Here is a 19,469-nt window from a genome sequence, read left to right as displayed (position 1 = left end):
GATACTTGTGTTCTGGCAGCAAACTCATTGTAAAAAAGTTTACCATACATTTAAAGGAAAATTAAGACCAATCTTTCACAAATTCTTCCAAAAATAGAGCAGGAGTGAATACTTCCCAACTTACTTGTGAGACCAGTATTACACTGATAGCAAAAGCAGACAAAGACATCACAGGAAAATAAAATTACAAGCCAATATTCCATGTGAAAATGGGTACAAAAATCATCAATAAAATGCTAATGATTTGAATATAGCAACATATAAAAAATGATTATGCACCATAACCAAGTGGGCTTTACTCCAGGAATGCAAGATTGATTTAACATCTAAAAATCAATCAACATATTATGTCATATGAACAGAATAAAGAAGTAAATCACATGATTGTCTCAACAAATATAGAAAGGCATTTGACAAATCCCAGCAAAATTTCATGAAAGCAATGCTCAACAAAATGGAAATTGAAGGGACCTCTCTTGACTTGATAAAGGGCGTCTATAGAAAACCCGCAACTGTCATCAAACTTAATGATGAAAGACTAAATGCCTTTCATTAGGATCAGTAACAATATAAGTATATCTGCTGTTGCCACTTTTCATTAACACTGTGCTGAATGTTTTATCCAGGGTGTTTAGAGGTGAGGAGGAGTAGGCATCCAGATTGGAGAGTATGAAGTAAAATTATCTCTATTTAATGACATGATATTATATATAGAAAATCCTCAAGAATCCACATCATGACTTATTGTATAAAATACATTACATCAGCAAGATAGTGGCATACAAGATCAACAGAAAAATATAATAGGACTTCTATATAATAACAAAGAATGATGCAAAAGTGAAATTAAGGAAACAATACCACTTATAATAGCATTAATAAAATATATACTTAAGAATAATTAACAAAATGAGTAGATGATTACACACTGAAAATTTAAAAACACTGAGAAATTAAAGAAGATCTAAATAAATGGAAAGACATTCCACGCTCATAGATCAGAAGACTTAATATTGTTATTATATTAATATTATTATATATAACGTACATATAACATATATAATATATATAGCATATACTATTATATTAATATTAACTTAATATTGTTAAGTTAGTAGTACTTTCCAAATTAATTTAGAGATTCAATCAGATCTTCATCAAAATCTCTGTTGGGTTTCTTATACAGAAATGGACAAGCTGATCCTAAAATGTATATGGAAATTCAAGGGACCATGAATAGCCAAAACACTCTTGAATAAGAACACAGTTGGAGGGCATACATTTCCCAATTTAAAAACATACTATAGGGGGCCGGCCCTGTGACTGAGCGGTTGAGTTCGTGCACTCCACTGCGGGCGGCCCAGTGTTTTGTTGGTTTGAGTCCTGGGCACAGACATGGCACTGCTCGTTGGGCCACGCTGGGGCGGCATCTCACATGCCATGGCTAGAAGGACCCACAAGGAAGAATATACAACTATGTACCGGGGGGCTTTGGGGAGAAAAAGTAAAAAATAAAATAAATTTTTAAAAATTAAAAAACAAACATACTATACACCTACTGTAAGTAAACAAGATAGTAGAGTTCTGACATAAGGATAAACATATAAATCAATGGGATCAATGGGATATAATTGAGATTCCAGAGATAAACCCTTACACTTATAGTCAATTGGTTTTCGACTACAGTACCAAGATAATTCAATGGAGAAAAATAGTCTTTTCCAAATATAGTTTTGGGACAAGTCGATATATACATGAAAAAGAATTCAGATTGACCTCTACATCACATCATATAAAATAATTAACTCAAATTGGATCAATAACCTAAGTATAAGAGCTCAAACTATAAAACTCTTAAACGAAAACATAGGTGTTAATCTTCTTGACTGTAGATTTGATGACTGTTTCTTAGATATATTAGAAGCACTTTCATTTGTGACAAAAGAAAAAACTAGATAAAAATGGATTTCATCAAAATCAAAACTTTTGTACTGCAAAGGAAACCATTAATAAAATGAAAGTAATGCACAAATGGGAGAAAATATTTGCAAATCATGTATCTGATAAGGGACATGTGTCCAGAATATATAAAGAGTTCTACAATTCAATAAAAGAGACAAAGAACTTCATTAATAGATGGGCAAATGCCTTGAAGAAACATCTTTCCAAAGAAGATATACAAACAGGCAGTAAGCACATCAGAAGATGTTTAACATCACTGGTTGTTTAGGGAAGTGCAAATCAAACCATATGCAATATACTTCACACCCACCAGGACTGCTTAAAAAAAAGACTGTGAAGTAATTGGAAACCACATATATATTACTGGTGGGATTGTAAAATTGCACAGTCACCTTGAAATGCAATTTTTTTTGTTTACAAAAAACTTCATAGATTTAATATATACCATTTGATGAATTCAGACATAAGCATACATATGTGAGATTATAACCAAAACCATGATAATAACATGTTCATAACGTCCAAATATTTACTTGTGTTCCTTTGTGCTTTTTTATAATAAGAATACTTAAAATAGGAGTTATCTTCTTAACAAATTTTCTTTTAGAATTGTCATTGAGATTTATTAAAATTAAGTGACTGCCAAATGTGTTCCTTTCCTGACTTGTTTGTAACCATGCGACTTGTCCTGGGAGCAAAGGCAAGCTTCAAGGGAATGACTCTGGCCTCTGTGGGCAGGAATCAGAGGGCCTTGTGTGCCTTCTTCCCTGGGCACTGGTTGTGACAGGAACAGGTCAGTGAACAAGGGGCTCTCTCTGGGCATTCCAACTTCCCAGCCACCTCTGCAGACATTCGGGTGGGCTGAGCCACTAACGGCAAATGTTGGCCACTGCTGGCAGCAGGGGGTATGGCCACTGTCTCATCCATCCTTTTCCTTCTACCTGCATGTGGGCTAGATCTACTATTTGTAAGAATCCACAGCAAACTTTATATGGGACTCACACATTTGAATTAAAAATGCCAAACAGGAAGAAGGTATTTCCATGGATTTTCAAAAGTTTGAAAATATTTTGAAGCCCTTCGGGACACTTTCCTCAGCCTGTAGGAAAAAAGATCAAGTCCTATTTGTAAAACACATTCAAGGTGAGCCCTCTGGAATGGACACACTAAAAATTTCCCAATGCCCAATTATTTCAAGATACTTTATTTTTAAAACAGGTCACCACACTAAGCTTTTGGCTCCTTCTGCCAATGTACAAGCTACAAACGCTTGCTTGGCAGCTGAGGGGCACTCTTTAGTAGCATGTTTGAAAAGTGAATAAAAATCCATATAAAACAAATATTCAAATAGTTTCCATAGGAACACAGATAAGTGTGACCCCATCTCCTAGTCTTCTGTATTGCTGCATCTGTGCCAACCCTACCGACAAAGACATTTCAAAACTACCAGGAATCAAGTTCAGTGGTCCCCCCAACCCCTAATTCAAGGTAACCTCGCAGTTAACGGCTCCAAGAACGGTATCTACACGTTAATGGTGGCCGAAGCACAGGCTGCTGGGTGCCGCTTCTCCCAAGCACAGGACACAGGCAGAGTGCTGACGTCCTGCTCCTGCACTTCATGTGGGAAGTCGAGCCATGTTGGCCCCAACATCACATAGTAGATAGCTGGCCTCTGGAATCCGTTGAAAGTACAAGCAGCAGCAACAGTATAAGGACCCATGTTTTCAAAAAGCGTCCAATCGCCCACCTGCATCTCGGGCAAGTTACAGCGCTCAACAATGCAATCAAGGCTGTCACAGGTCGGTCCCCATATACTGGACGAATATACTTATCTGGTTTGGATCTCTTTTGCAGAAGAGGCTTCACGTGTGCATGATCATAAAGGATGCAATGAAATGATCCGTATACTCCATCATTCACGTAATACACAAAGGTTTGTTCACTCGACTCATCATCATCAGCTCCTGTTTGTTCCTTTAATATGAGTTTTTTCGCAATGATATTAACTGCGAGCCTGAAAGCTGATGCAACATGGTATCCGCCTGGCTCAGCTATGACTCTCACTCCAGAGTCTGACGCAAAATACTTGTCTGGTGCTGGGTTGATTACACTGCTGACCTCTTCAAATTTAAGCCTTACATCCTCAGATCCAGGAAAGCCACCACCAATATCAAGCTGATATACGCTGAAACAAATTTCAGCCCCCATATCAAAGACACAGCGGGCATCAGAGATGGCCTGCACAAAGGTCTCCGGGTCAGTGCAGCCACTTCCCACATGGGAGCTGACACCAATGACGTCAATATTTAGCTCTTTAGCCCATTCCAAAAGAAGCCTGCTGGTTTTGTGCCCTGGCAACTTTCATCAACTCGACCTCACTATCAAAAGTCATCGTTTGGACTCCGTTATTGGCAGCATACCTAACCTGGGACACTTGTTTACAAGGATTTGCGCAGATAATTCTCTCTAGAGGCACCCTGAGACTCAGCATCAGTTGTATTTCAGTCTTGCTGGCACAGTCAAACCCTGTCCCGACGTCAGCCAGGGTCTTCACGATGGTTCTGCTATCATTGCATTTGACTGCATTGAAGGGGGTGACCCGAGGAAGAGCTTTTAACCACCTCAGGTGTTTCTTAATCATGCAATATTTGTCCTCTGTGACTATTTCACTCATCGTAATGTCTTCCAAGTCCATCCGTGCTGTCACAAATGGCAGGATTTTCTTCTTTTTTTTAAGCATGAATAGTATTCCGCGCCAGGTATAGAACACATCTTTTAAATCCGTTTGTCTGTCGATGAACGTTTGGGTTGTTTCCATATCTTGGTTATTCTGAATAAGTCTGAAATAAACATGGGAGTGTAGGTATCTCTTCGAGATCCTGATTTCAAATCTTCTGGGTGTATACTGCAAAAGTGGGATTGATTGGTCATTGGCAATTCTATTTGTAATTTTTTGAGGAAGCTCCATACTGTTTTCCCAGCAGTTGTACCACTTTACATTCCCACCAACAGGGTGGAAGTGTTCCAACCTCTCCAAAACTCCACCAATCAATGTTGGTGAGGTGTGGAAAAATTACAGTACAGTGTGACCATTGCTCGAATGGTTAAACAATTACTGTATGACCCAGAAATTCCACTCCATGCTTTATACTTAGATGAATGGAAAACTTATTGTATTTTAACTGATGAATGGATAAACAAAATATTGTATATTCATGTAATAGAATTGTATTCAACCATGAAAAAGAATGGAGTTCTTAAACATGCCATAACACGGATGAACCAGAGAAAACATTATGCTAAGTGACAGAAGTCAGTCACAAATGGCCTCATAGTTCATTTATATAAAATGTTCAGAAAAGGCAAAAATGTACACACACAATAGATGAGTTGGTTTCAGGGTCTGACAGATGGTCTTGGGAGGATGGGGAGTGGGGGAGTGGTAGGATGGGGAGTGGCTGGTAATGGGTATGAGGTTTCTTTTTCAGGGAATGAAAATGTCTTAAAATTAGTGATGATTGCACAGCTCTGTGAATATTATAAAAATCACTATATTGTACACATTAAAATGGTGGATTTTATGGCATGTCAATGATCTCAATAATTCTCTTATTAAAAATATGCATTAGGCAGTATGGATGTTGTAAATGAAACACATGGAGCGCAGCCAAGCCACATGAGCAGAATATGCCCAAGACTGTTATAAATACCTGCCTTGTAAACCAATGGGATTTGTATGACATTTACTACGGTCAAACTTGATAAAAACTGAAGGGTGCACTACTTTTTCTTTTATTTTACAAAATAAAGAGTAAAGTCTCCGTATTGTATGAAATTAATGTTTATGAGTTCAGTATTACAAAGTTCTAGAGTTACGAAATTCAAGACTCAAACATATTTTTGGGGCAACTCTGCTCCTAATAGGATTGATAGCTAGTGGCCTAGTAGGCAGAAAGCTTTCATATTCTACAAGCAGAAAAATTGAGGTACTGATGAAAATATTAAAGTTTTAAGTATTACAAAGTGAATGTAAGTTGGGTAAATATTAAAATTTTAAAAAAAGAAACACCTCTGCATCAAGAACAGGTGATAAAGGCAAATAATTAGCCAACAAATGACAAAAATATATTTCATGTACCATACTAATATACATAGATGGATATGAAACACATTGTCCTAATCTTCAAAAAGTTGTTAACGTAACATTGTAAATGTGTTTAATTGATTTAATGGCTATATGAATGAGTATAAACCATAAAAAAATTAAAACATACATCTAATTGCAATTATTCTTATCAGAGAAGAGAACTATGAAATGTGGTCCAGTTAATAGAATATAAATACTGTTATGGACGGAGAGCTGAGATTTTAATCTGACTGTATTTACTCCAGGTTTCTTTCAGATCTTTAGATTCATTATCTGCATAATGAAGATGACTGAAATATTTAAGAAAGCATTCAGTACATTTAGTTCCTTTTTCCTTGGTGTCTTTGTGGTAACAGAACACAAACTTGAAGGAATTATAACTCAATTGAAGGATGGCAATTTTTATCTTGCGTGATGCTCAAATCGAAAAGCATGGATTATGTAATATCTTTCAAACTTAAGCTCATAATCAAGATTATTGGCAAAAGTTAAATGGGAAAAATACATCTATTTCTAAGTTGAGCTGTCATCACTTTTGACTGTACGATTAATAAGAAATACTGTACCTGATTGTCTAAATTTTAGGAAAAATAACATAATTTAGGTATGGCTTCTGGCTTAAGATTTGACTGTTAAGCACAACTTTTTTTCATGTCCCATGTGGACTGTTTTTAATTGTCAAAAGGAAATTTATTTGGATGGATTTATGAGTTTAAGGTAGAAGTTTACCTGGTTTTGGAATAACTGGGAAATGACTGCTTCATACTTTAAAAAATTGCATCTTTCAGGAGGGCCTGCCTGTTATAGATGAAGAATATATTTGACTCTTTGAATACAATGAACTAGAACCTTCAGGAAGGAAACACTTTTGTATGATATACTTCAAGTACTTATAGCAAACCCCAGTTATTGATGTTGCAAATTGGTTCTTAAAGTGTCTCTTCACTTTTTCAAATTGATGAAGCACTCAAGCCCCAGGTTCTTGAAAATTATTTGAAGGAAAACTCAGCTCTCATCTATTCTGTCTGCAGGATGAATTAAGGCAATGTTTCCTTTGTGTCATGATTGAAAATCCTATTCGTAGGCTTGTGCTATTATGTCCTTGTGAGAGGACATCATAGAAGAGATTTAGGAATTCCTTTGACTTAGTTTTCAAGGGTAACTTCTACAAAAGTACTTTGGAAAATTATAATGTATAATATCTCTTTGCTTACTTCAAATGAAGTGAATAGATTATGTGGATTATTATGTCTTTATCTCCATCTACATCCAGTGATGGAGCTCGTTTCTCCATTTCTAGCTAGGAAGACAAAACATTCCACAAAGCTTGACATATGAATGCCTAGGCTCTCAGTTGTGCCTTATTTTCCACATTATTTTCTTGACCAGCTATTGGCAAGCAACTCGACACACATGATGATTGGCATCAAATGAGCAAAGTAAACAAAGAGTAAGAATTAAATATATCAAAACTTGTAATATAAACTTATCTTACTTTAGCTGAATTTTCATGGAGATATGTAATTTATCTGAAAATTTAAATAGCAAAAGGTAAAAGATAACCTAGAGAAAATACCACTCATTTAGTTTTTAACAGGGAAGACGAAGTCACAAAATTCATATTAATGATGAATTTTACCTTCAATATTGAGAGGACACTCTAAGCAATTTTTATGTAAATTTATATTCCATCTCCCTTTTCTTGGCTCAATTCTTGCCACTTGACTTCTCTCTAATTCGCCACTCTCCTTTCCTTACTTTTTTATTTCTCTGCAATTCCATTTCCCTTTAATTTCCTCTTCTAGTCAGCTAACATCTTCTATTATCCTTCACATTCATTCAATGGCCCCTTTAATTGCCATTCATTATATAAGCCTGTCAGGAAGTTGAGGAAACTAGTAATTTTTACAACCTAAAAAAGCCTTTGGACTTACTGCGTTACACCTGAGATAAATTGTCTCTGGTTATATGAATGAATACAACTTGTCTCTCTTGTTGAAAGTACATCTCTTAAAAATAAATTAATATTACCTTGGTACAAGCTAACCTTTTGAAAATGAACTATTTTCCCATCTATTGTGAAATTTAGAATATGTAAATAAAATCTAGTATATGAATAGAGGATATATATTTGTGCATGCATGTATATGATGAATATTTTGTATACACATTTTTGTGGGTGTATAAACACAGTGTTCACAACACGGTAGGATCTCTTTCCACATAATATTCAAATATATTACTTAGTATGTTCACTGTTAGTTCCCTGCCTCTATATTGTCAACTGTCTAGAAAGATGAGAAATCTTTATGAATAACAGATAAAAAGGTGGAATTCCTCAAAAGAAATATGTGTATTATTCATTGAGAATGAGAGCATGATTATTGGACCAATCTGATGTTTAATTCATCACATACTTTTGTTCACAAATGAAAGAAAAATAAGTTATAAGGAGCTGTAAATACAAATTATATTGATTAAGAAGAAAGCAATATAAAGTACGTTGGTTCTTTGCCAGATGTGTACATCAGAATCAACTGAACACTTAAAGCCAAATGAGGCCCTCTCCTCTGCACTAAACGTAATCCTATTGACTCTGTCTCAGATGTTTTTCAAGCATCGCGTTTGACGAGACTTTATCAGGGAATTTGTTGCATCTCACTAGTCAATTACCGTTGACTTTTAGGATCATCAGGAACTCAAACATGGAACACCAAGATTTCTCCTTCTACTCCCCACAAACCTTACAGACTTTTCTAGAAAAGAAGCCAATTGATACCTGCCGTACCTAATATCACTGCTGTTATGAACAAATACAAATTCGATGTGGAAAAAAACTATATAAGATGGGGAAATATATAACTTCAGACATTACTATTTAAACAAGTTTAGAAAATAGACATTTGTTTTCCACCTTTTATTTTTTGCTATCAGTATATATAGATGCAGATACTCAAATGAATATTATGATATTTTATCTGCAGTGGTCATAAATCCTTTAGCTGCTAGAGCACAAACAATGATCAACTCGGAATTGACAGTGACTCTAACCAGCTGGTATGGCTTTTTTGGTGCAGTATAGGTTAATCACCAATCCTGAATACAAGGATAATACCTGTCTTCAGAAGCACTGAAAATTACTTTTTTTAATATTCTTAAATTCAAATTGAAATTACAGGTAAAACGATAACCTTGCAAATAATCTCTAGCATTATTATTACTTGAAGATTATGCACGACTATAAAGAACTAAGAATCCCACTAAGAAAACAGTGTCATCTATTCTGCTGTCAACACCTTTAACTGCTGTTGTATGGAAAAGCTAAGAAACTAACAACACAACTTTTAAAAATTTCAGAAATGATTTGAAGCTCAATGAAATCATCACCCTACGAGTTTTCTCCTATTGCGTATTTTGACCCTTTCTTCTTCAGTACATACGTCTGCTCTTCTGACTTTTGAGAATATGCATTTTGGTCCACTTCTCACTTGCCCCCTGAAGGTTTAATAATCTGACGTAAGGTCATGTATCTTTATTGTCATGTAGGAACCTACATTAGCCTCCCCCCGGTAAATGACTGTTAGCTCTGTGTAGAGCATAAACGGTTCAAAGTTCAGCTTTGAACATGAATATGCTGGCTGGGTCTAAGGTATCCTGGCCTGGTATCACACACGTTTCACAGAGCGTAGCCACTTTTATGGTTTAGGCGACAGTAAATGCATAAATAAAAATATAAATAAAATGTATTTTATGACTGATACTACTTTTCAAAATACATAATTTTTCTATTTAAATAGTTTAAAATTTGACCTCTGGTCAGAATACAAATATATATTAAATATATAGAAGGATATACTTTTTTTTCACAATTCTAACATTCACTTCCTTCAATCACATAATTTTCACCAAACACATCTAACATTGATAATGGAAAAGTAAAATAATAAATTTTGGGGCTGGCTTGATGGTATAGCGATTAAATTTGCACACTCCATTTCAGCAGCCCAGGGTTCACAGCTTCAGATCCCGGGTGTGGACCTACACACAGATCATCAAGCCACACTGTGGCAGAGTCCCACATACAAAATAGAGGAAGACTGGCACAGATGTTAGCTCAGTGACAATCTTCCTCAAGCAAAAAGAGGAAGGTTGGCAACATATGTTAGCTCAGGACCAGTCTTCCTCACCACAAGAAGAAAAAAAAGATTTTTGAAGTATTGAAAACTTTATAGACTTTCATGTAAAATTATCTGGATAAAGGTCCCTCAGGAGCCTTGAAGAACCACCTTTATAATCTATATTCATTAAAACACTCAATAATTAAGACATTTTGTTAAAATTTGCAAATATTTCATAAATTTTAAAGCCACTATTCTGCTTAATTGAATCTTCTTTAGCTAATTTTTCCAACACATTATCGTAACTTATATATGAGTCCTTTTCTCATGCACACAATCTTTTCATATTGAGGACACATCACAAAATATTAAAAATTACTCAATAAAGATATATACATATGTATTCAAAATATGTTCTCAATAATGAAAAGTTCTAAATACAGTTTAGATACATAAGATTTACTTTTATAGGTATAATTTTGCTGGTTGTTGGCTATTATTAAAGATCAAATATATGGCATGAATTTTTGAAAATAAAAGAGACATCCTTTCTAATACTGTTTTATAGTTGCTAAATGTGAGTAAATCGTCCTTTGATTTTACTGAAAAGTGAGGAAACAGGAACTCAATACACTTGGAGAAACATCTATATCTCTGTATCAATGTATCTATCCAATTTTGTATTTGAATTTTGGCTTTGTTATTATTTTTGTGACCTGTGGCAAATTTTCAGGCCTCTGGGAGTTGTGAGATCTTCAAATAGTCAATAAGAGCATCTTAATTGTATGATAATGGAGATTGCATGAATAATTTATAAATAGCTAAGTACAGTGAATGGAGCCCTGTAAGTACTCATTAGAATTAGCTATTTTAATATTATTATAATTATTGACATATTTCGAGCTTAGATGTTTTATCTTATTATTGACTGATTTAAATAAACTTAAAGACATATATATCAATTCTTTCATTATTTCAGCATTGTAAGTTGTGAGTATGAATTTGGCATTATATTCAGTTTTATTAGCTTTAAGATATATGTAATAGTAAAACACCTCTGGAACACAGTTTCTGTTAAATCTGTTTCAAGGATGAAATGGAAAATATTGTTTTAATAATATGCTCCCCATAAAATCTTAAGAAAATAGGAAGACTATTTGTGAATAATGATTTTCAATAACAAAAATTATTTTTCCCAAAACACCAAGTATCGATTAATCATATATTACCTCGATTTCCTTAGAGGACTGTGTTTTTGTAGCATAAGCACGTCCTTTTCTTTGGAATACCTGGCATTTCATACCTGGAAATATTGCTATATATAATGCTCTCAACTCAAATTTTTCTAACTTTTCATTTCTCAAATCAATATTCATTTCCAATGATATTTAGATACAATCTCTTGATGGTAGAAACAATTCAAAAGTACAAAATCCGAGGTCAATTTTGTGTTTTAATTGATGTGGAAAATGTAATTATTATATCATCCAGAGTGAAATGCTGTGTGTTTAGCTCTATAATGTATAAGATTCATATGTTTATTTATAAATATGATATTATATAAGTGAACTTTGTTCACGAACATATATATTTTAAAACAATATACTGACTTTCTGTCATAAATCTGATGACAGATATAGCAATTTTCCCATAATAACTGAAACCATATTTGCATTCATGTAGACGCAAAGAGTTTTATGTACACTCAGGAAATTGTAAAGAAAAGGAGATAAGTTTTCAAGATAAACATATACTTACAGGCAGGGAAAAACTAAAAGAAGAACGCTTTCAGGGAGTAAAATACAACTAGGGAAATTCATTTTTCTGTTGTCCCTATCACCTATTCCTCTAATGTTATTTTAGAAATAGCTATCATAAATATGAATAAAAACTATATTCATGCTTTCTTTGGGAATTTATTTTACAATTGTTTTCTGCTCACAGCCCATATCCCTTATTTCTCCTGTTTCTTACCTGGTTCTGGCCCTTTTTTATTCCTTTCTCTGCATTTTAAAATGTGATTTATTGTATTATGAGGGCACAATTGTTCCTGTAGCAATACACCTCCAGTTTCATAAAGAAAATCACTTTAAAATGTAGCATATTATGTTGAAATTTTCTCTAAAGTTATTTTAAATAATATTTCTCCTAACATTTCATGTTATTGAAAGGATGTTGTTACTAAGACACTTTTCAGAGATGCAATTAAAGCTTTTAATCATTCTATAATACTTTGTCAACTGATGTAAAAATCTAATGCATAGGAATCAGGGAAAAAATAATCATATTCGACTTTATTTAGATATCGATCTAGTACTTTGTTGGTTTGCTAGGGCTGCCAAAACATAATACCACAGAGTTGGTGGCTCAAAAGACAGAAATTTCTTTTTTCACAGTACCAGAGGTTAGAAGTCCAAGATCAAGGTGTCTACAGGTTTGGTTTCTTCTGAGGTCTCTCTCCTCGGCTGCCTTCTCTCTGTGCCCTCACATGTTCTGTGCGTGGCTGTGTCCTGATCTCCTCATCTCATAAGGACACCAGTCCTAGTGGATTATGGCCCACTCATATGACCTCATTTTACCGAAATATCACTTTAAAGGACCTATTTCAAAATAGAGTCACAGTCTGAGGTACAGAGGGTTAGGACATCAACATGTGACTTTTGGGGAGAAAAATTCAGCCTATAACACCATTTATAAATAGAAACAAATATTGTCCAAACTTTAGCTATTATGATATTAAATATATATTAATTATTTAAAACTATAAGTGTATCAGGTAGTGATAAACGTTTCTTAATAATAGTAATCATCTCTTGAGTACATAGTTTGTGTTTTGTTTCCTAATTTGTCACTGACTTCTATCAGTTTTTCAACATATGTAAAGTGTTCGGTAAATGATGGTTGAATGTATGGCTGAGTGGTAGAATGCACACGTGAATGAATGAATAAAGCATCACATGAACTAACAAATGAAAAAGAAATGGTATTAATTTAAGTGTTATTACAATAAACATACTGATAAGTGTGCTTATATGGATATTGATAAGTTTTCTAATAAATGTTAGGAGTACTTTAACCTTTCTACCAATAAAAACCTGCCTCAAGTCTCCTTCCTTCAGGAATTTCAGTCAGTTCTGCTCCAGTTATTCTATTCTCACTGCACTACTCAGCACTTATGATCGAACTTGAACCACGTTTGCTCACATTTGTTGCTATGCTACTCAAAGAAAATACTGAAATCTAGATGTGTATATGTTTTGTCTGTGCAAATTAATTTGTATGATCATCTAGGCCAGAGGCTGCACTTTTTATTTCCCCCATATAACACCTAAATAGCTTTTCTATACACAGTGGTAACCCAGTAAATTTTGTGCTAACTAATGCATCACCCATTCACGAGCCCCCAGTTGATATCTCTTGTTTTTTATTTTCTGCAAGTTGAAGTGTACATTTCAATTAGAGCTCCACTTACTGAAAAGACAGATTTGTCACGGAAACCAGGGTAAGCAATTTGTTATGTTGTTTTCATGAAGCCATAAAATAGGGTTTCAAACTCAAAGTGATATTTGGGGATTACTATGCCATATCCTGAAATTCATGAAATGCCATATATGTATGCATAATGGATGAGGTGTATTTCAAAAATAAAAATGATTGCAGTACACAGAGTTTGTAAATCAATTTGTGAAGCACTTCAGAATGAAAGGTACTATGCAATAAATATAAGTTGTGGAAGGATGCATATTTGTTGCATACAGACAATCTCCTCTGCCTAGGAGTTTTTTAACCTATAACAATCTCAAGACAAGTTTTAAAACTTTCTTTCTTTGATGTAATTTGAACACGTTTTTTGATAGAAAATGATATTTGATATGACAGACACTGATTTCCTGACTTTTGTTTCTGATTTCCCCTCACACAACCACGGTTTGACTGAACTAGTTTCCTTGTCTCCATTCTTATCACGTGCTGCTCCTCATTTCCTGAACTGTAATTCAGATCTCTACGGTTTGACCTCACCTCAACAGGGAGTTTTTATTATCCCTGTTTTACACATTAAAAAAGGTAAATAAAATTATTAATAGATATATTTTTATACATACATATGTATACATACTATATATGCATATGTACACACACACACATATATCAAAATCTAGAAATTAAAGGTAACTTCTTATGTTTAGAATTTACTGTTTATATTTAAAAGTACAAACATACCTCAGCAAGGATTTCTCTGGAAATTAGTTGTGAAATGTATTTGTAAAGAGGAATTGAGTGTTATAACGTGCAGTGTTTCAAACATCATAAATAGAGCTAACTCAGTAAAATGTTCCATTGGAGAGTTTAGAGATTACTAACAAAATACATGTGTCTAAAATAGCATAGAGTACAGTTATGATACTCTAGCAGATGCACAGATATCTTTATATTTTTGATTGAAAATGACCAAATATACAAAAAAAAAAAAATGAAAATGAGACAGGGGCCGGCCCTGTGGTCTAGTGGTTAACTTTGGGAAACTTTGCTTTCACAGCCCACGTTTGTGGGTTCAGATTCCAGCTGCAGACCTATACCACTTGTTGGCAGCAACACATGTGTAAAGTAGAGGAAGACTGGCACAGATGTTAGCTCAGGACCAATCATTTTTAGCAAATAAATAAATAAATAAAACATGGCAGCGCTCTCTCGGAGGCGATTGTCCAATCTCCGTAAAGAAAAAAAAAACACTCATATACACATCACTTTGATAATCCATTTTTAATATCTTACAGAAATTTTGCCTGAACCATATATGAATCATAAGAATGTTCATCATAAAGTATATGAGTAATAATCATCAGCAAATAATGAAAAATTGTCAAAACCACACCTAACAATTTAAAAATGATTTCCAAATATTATCCAGTGTCCAGTGAATACTTGAATGCCCTCAATTATCCCCAAAATATATTTTTACCTTTTCTGGCTACAAAGGCCATGATTATCTATTTAGTAGTAATATAAGGAAAGTCCTTCAATCTCACACAGTGTACCTACAAACTATCTACAGCTAACATCATAATTATGAGAAACTAAGTACTTTTCACCTAAGATCTGGAATTAGGCAAAGAGGTCCTCTCTCACCACTCCTGTACCACATCATAATGTAAATCCTAGCTGGTACAATAAAGCATAAATAAATAAGTGGGATACTGAATGGAAAGGAATAAAATAAAATCTGTCCTTATTTGAAAATGACATGATCGTCTACATTGAAAATGCCAGAGAATCTGCAAAAGAACAACGAACTTCTGAAACGCATAAGTGCGTTTAACTAGGTTATAGGATAAAAGGTCAGTATAAAGCATTCAACTGTATTCTTTTCTATTTTTGTAAGATTGTGGGACACTGCCACAGCATGGCTTGATGAGCTATGTGGAGGTCTGCACCAGGATCCGAACCTGTGAACCCCCGGCGGCCAAAGCAGAGTGTGCGAACTCGACCACTACACCACTGGGCCAGCCCCTTAACTGCATTCTTGTAAGTCATTAATAAACTACTGGAATCTGAAATTTTAAAAAAAAATACAATACCACCAAAAAAATCAAAGTTATTAATAATGAATTTGATGCAAGATCTGTATGTAGAAACTAAAAACGGTGCTGAAAGAAATAAACTACAAATAAGTAGAGAGCTGAGCCATGTTCATTGTAGGATGATTCAATATTTTTTTAATGTCAGTTTTCCCCAATTTTATGCTATCTTGTTCAAAATGCCACCAAGCCTTTTTGTAGATATGAACGGTTTGATTGACATTTGAATGCTAAACTATCATTCAATTGCTGATCTAAACCCTGTTTCGTTATATGTATTATCTCTTTAAGTTCTAAACTATTTTTTTATGTACACGCTTAAGGTGGAAACTTACGTCATTAATCTTAGACATTCTTTCAAAGGAACAGTTTTAACTCCATCCAATGATTTTTATATATGTATGTACTTAAATATTATTTAGTTTTAAATATACCTTATTAATTTATTCTTTCACCTATGGATTGTATAATTTCAACATATTTGAAGTTTTCCCAGATATGCTTTTGTTATGCATTTATAATTTAATAATGATGTGGTCAAAGATCATGCTCTATATGATTTTAATCCTTTTAAATTAGATGTGACTTGTTTAATGGTGCATCCAGAACATAGCTTATCTTTGGAAATTGAACACAAAAAGTAGAAAAAAATACATAATCTTCTCTATTTGTTGTTGGAGCTCTAAAAATATCAAATGGTCAAGGTGATCAATAATGTTCAGATCTTTTATAAATATATGGATTATTTTTGTTTAGTTGTTACAAGATGCTTCAAGATGTACATTGAATCTCCTGTTTGGACTATAGAATTCTTTATTGCTTAATTTTATCAATTTTTGCTTCATGTATTTTGATGCCTTGTTATTAGATATTTTCACATTTATGATTGTTATGTTTTCCTGGTGAACAGGCCCTTTTATCATTACGGTATACCCTTCTTATTTTTGATAATTGCCTTGATATCTATTATAACTGGTAATAATATAGTCACCTTGACTTTTTCATGCGTATGGTTTACATGGTATATTTTTTTTTCCATCTAGTTACTTTAAACTCAGCTGTGTATTTATATTTAAAGTGCATTTTTAGTAGAAAGCCTATAGTTGGGTCTTGCGTGTTTATTCATGCTGATTAGCTCTGCTTTTTAATTTGAATATTTGGACCCCTAACATTTAGTGTAATTGTTGATATTATCAGATTTCACTCTACCGTGTTAGTGTCTGTCTTCTATCAGTAGTGTCTTCTTTTTTTTTTATTTCTTTCTTATCCTTTTCCTGTATTTTTTTGGATTATTTGAATTTTTTTAGAATTCCAATTTAATATATTAATTGGATTTTTCAGTTATGCTTCTTGGCATTAAATTTTTAATGGTTGCTAAGGAGAAGACAATATACATGTATAAATTTTCACAGTGTATTCGAACTTAATATCTCATCCTTCACTTTAAAGGTAGGAGAACTTGCAACCTTGTATGTGTGTTTACCCACACAAGCTTTATATTATAATTGTAAAATGTATTGCTTCTACATACATTGTAAATGCACAAATCAATAGTATTATTTTTGCTTTAAAGGATATATATATTGTAACTAAATTAGAAAAAATCCTATTTTATGTTTGTTTATGTTTGCCATTTCCAATATTTATTTGTTTTTGGAAATTTGAGTATCCTTTGTTATTATTTTCCCTCAGCATGAAGAACCTTCTTTGGCATATTTTTTAATGCAAATCTGGTATTGACTTCATTTCTCTTATCTGAAAATGTGTTTACTATACCTTCATTTTGAGAGATATTCACCCTGGGTATATGGATACATAATTATAGATTGACATGTTTTGGTTTTGTCTTATTTTGGGTTTTTCTTTTGCATTTTAAATATGTTGTACCAATGTATTCTGGCCTCCAGGGTTTCTGATGAGTAATCCTTGGCCCAGGACATCCTTTTTTCCCAGTACGTAATGGATTGTTTTGTCTCTGGCTGCCTTCAAAGTTTTCTCTTTATCTTTGGCTTACAACAGTTTGACTGTGATATGCCTATGTGTGAGTTCCTCCATATTTATTATGTTTGGATTTCATTGAACTTCTTTTACTTGTAACTTTATGTATTTCATGTAACTTTCAATATTATTATCTATAGCTGAGGCTAGGTTCATGTTTTTAACTTTTTAAAAATTCTCTCCTTTCTATTGATCTCTCTTTAAATTTAATATATTTTTCTTCTATCTAAATTATGTTACTACCACATCTACTAATTTTTATTTTAGATGCTTTTTCTCATTTTACTTTTTTATTTTATTCTTTTTTATGTTTTCTATTTTTGTGACGAGATTTTTTTTTTATCTTTTAAATTTATTTTCTTTTATTTCCAACATCAAGTCTATCTCAGGGTTGGTCCCTGTTAACTGCTGTTTTTCTTCCCCTTGAGTTTCGGCCAAATTATCCTGGTTCTTTGTACATCAGATAATTTTGGATTGCTTCCTGGATATTATGAATGTTATTTTGTGGGTACTGTGGATTCTGTTCTAGTCTTCTAAAGAGTGTTTATGTTTTGTTTTAGCTCGAAATTAGCTTGATTTGATTCAAACTAGCAACTGTCACACCTGCAGTCGGTTGCAGCGCAGATCTTCATTTAGTCTGCTTTCTGCTGCCTCGGGTACATTTTGTTCAGGAGTCATCCAAAGACTTGATCAAAGTTTATATAATGGATATGAGGCTGCCCTTTCTCAGGATTTCTCCTTTATGGAATTGCCCCTCACTCTTCTGTGACCCTTGTGCCTTGGACAACTTTCCTTAGGCTTTTCAGTGAGATGGACCATCTTCCTGTTAGTGATTTACCTTCCCTCACCCTGACTGCAGGTGTTCTGTAGACAAAACCACAAAAATGAGAAACTTAAACTATCCTGGGCAGTTTCTGCATATTTCAAATCCCTTTCAAATCTCACTGTTTTTATTTACTCCCCAGGGTTTTCAGATGTAAAAAAATATATATTTTCTGTACTCCGTAGTTATTTTCTGTCCTTTGGTACGTCAGGTTGTTAGAAGCTTATTCTTCTATTCACAAATTGCAACTCAACAATAGTGTCTTAAATCAGATAGCCATCAAAGGACTCTTTTTCACCTCTTTGTAATAACAATTTTCAAACCCTTATGATCTTTCAAAACCGATGTGATCATTACCAAGAAAAAAAGGATTTTTTAGTAAACATCAACTTTGGGAAAAAACCCTAGGGAGAGAAAAATGGACAAGATAATATCTCCTATATGTTGTGTATTTAACCACCAGTGTGGCCATCTTATACTTTCAAACTCAAAACTTTTCCAAGAAATTTGCCAAATAAAAATAAATGTCTTCTGTGGTCAGTTGTTGAAGTTTAAGACAGTTGATTAACTTAATTTTAATTAGTTTTGAATGGTAGCTTATATGAAGATTGCTCCCTACAGACCAGTTACCTCAACTTTCAATCTACTTTGGAAATGCCTGGAAATGAGAAAGAATTTCTACATATTCAAATACTACCAGATGCACTGACTTTCAACATGTGCTTGGCAGACATATAATGACTTCCCACCAAGTACAAGAGAGTTTGCTTATCCTGAGGGTTATCGTGATGACTGAGACTGCCAAGATTTCTCTCCTCATGGTATGTGCAATGTCATCCAGGATG

At 33.8% G+C, this 19,469-nt stretch overlaps 1 pseudogene; it reads right to left on the bottom strand.

Annotated features, from left to right (window-relative positions):
• Positions 1–3,484: 3,484 nt before the first annotated feature.
• On the bottom strand, positions 3,485–4,930 carry LOC106822691 (ornithine decarboxylase pseudogene; annotated as a pseudogene).
• Between the last annotated feature and the right edge of the window lie 14,539 nt (positions 4,931–19,469).

The sequence above is a fragment of the Equus asinus genome, chromosome 7, assembly GCF_041296235.1.
Source record: "Equus asinus isolate D_3611 breed Donkey chromosome 7, EquAss-T2T_v2, whole genome shotgun sequence".
Lineage (NCBI taxonomy): Eukaryota > Metazoa > Chordata > Mammalia > Perissodactyla > Equidae > Equus > Equus asinus.
Note: the sequence above shows the minus strand (reverse complement) of the source record. Positions and strands in the feature narration are given on the sequence as shown.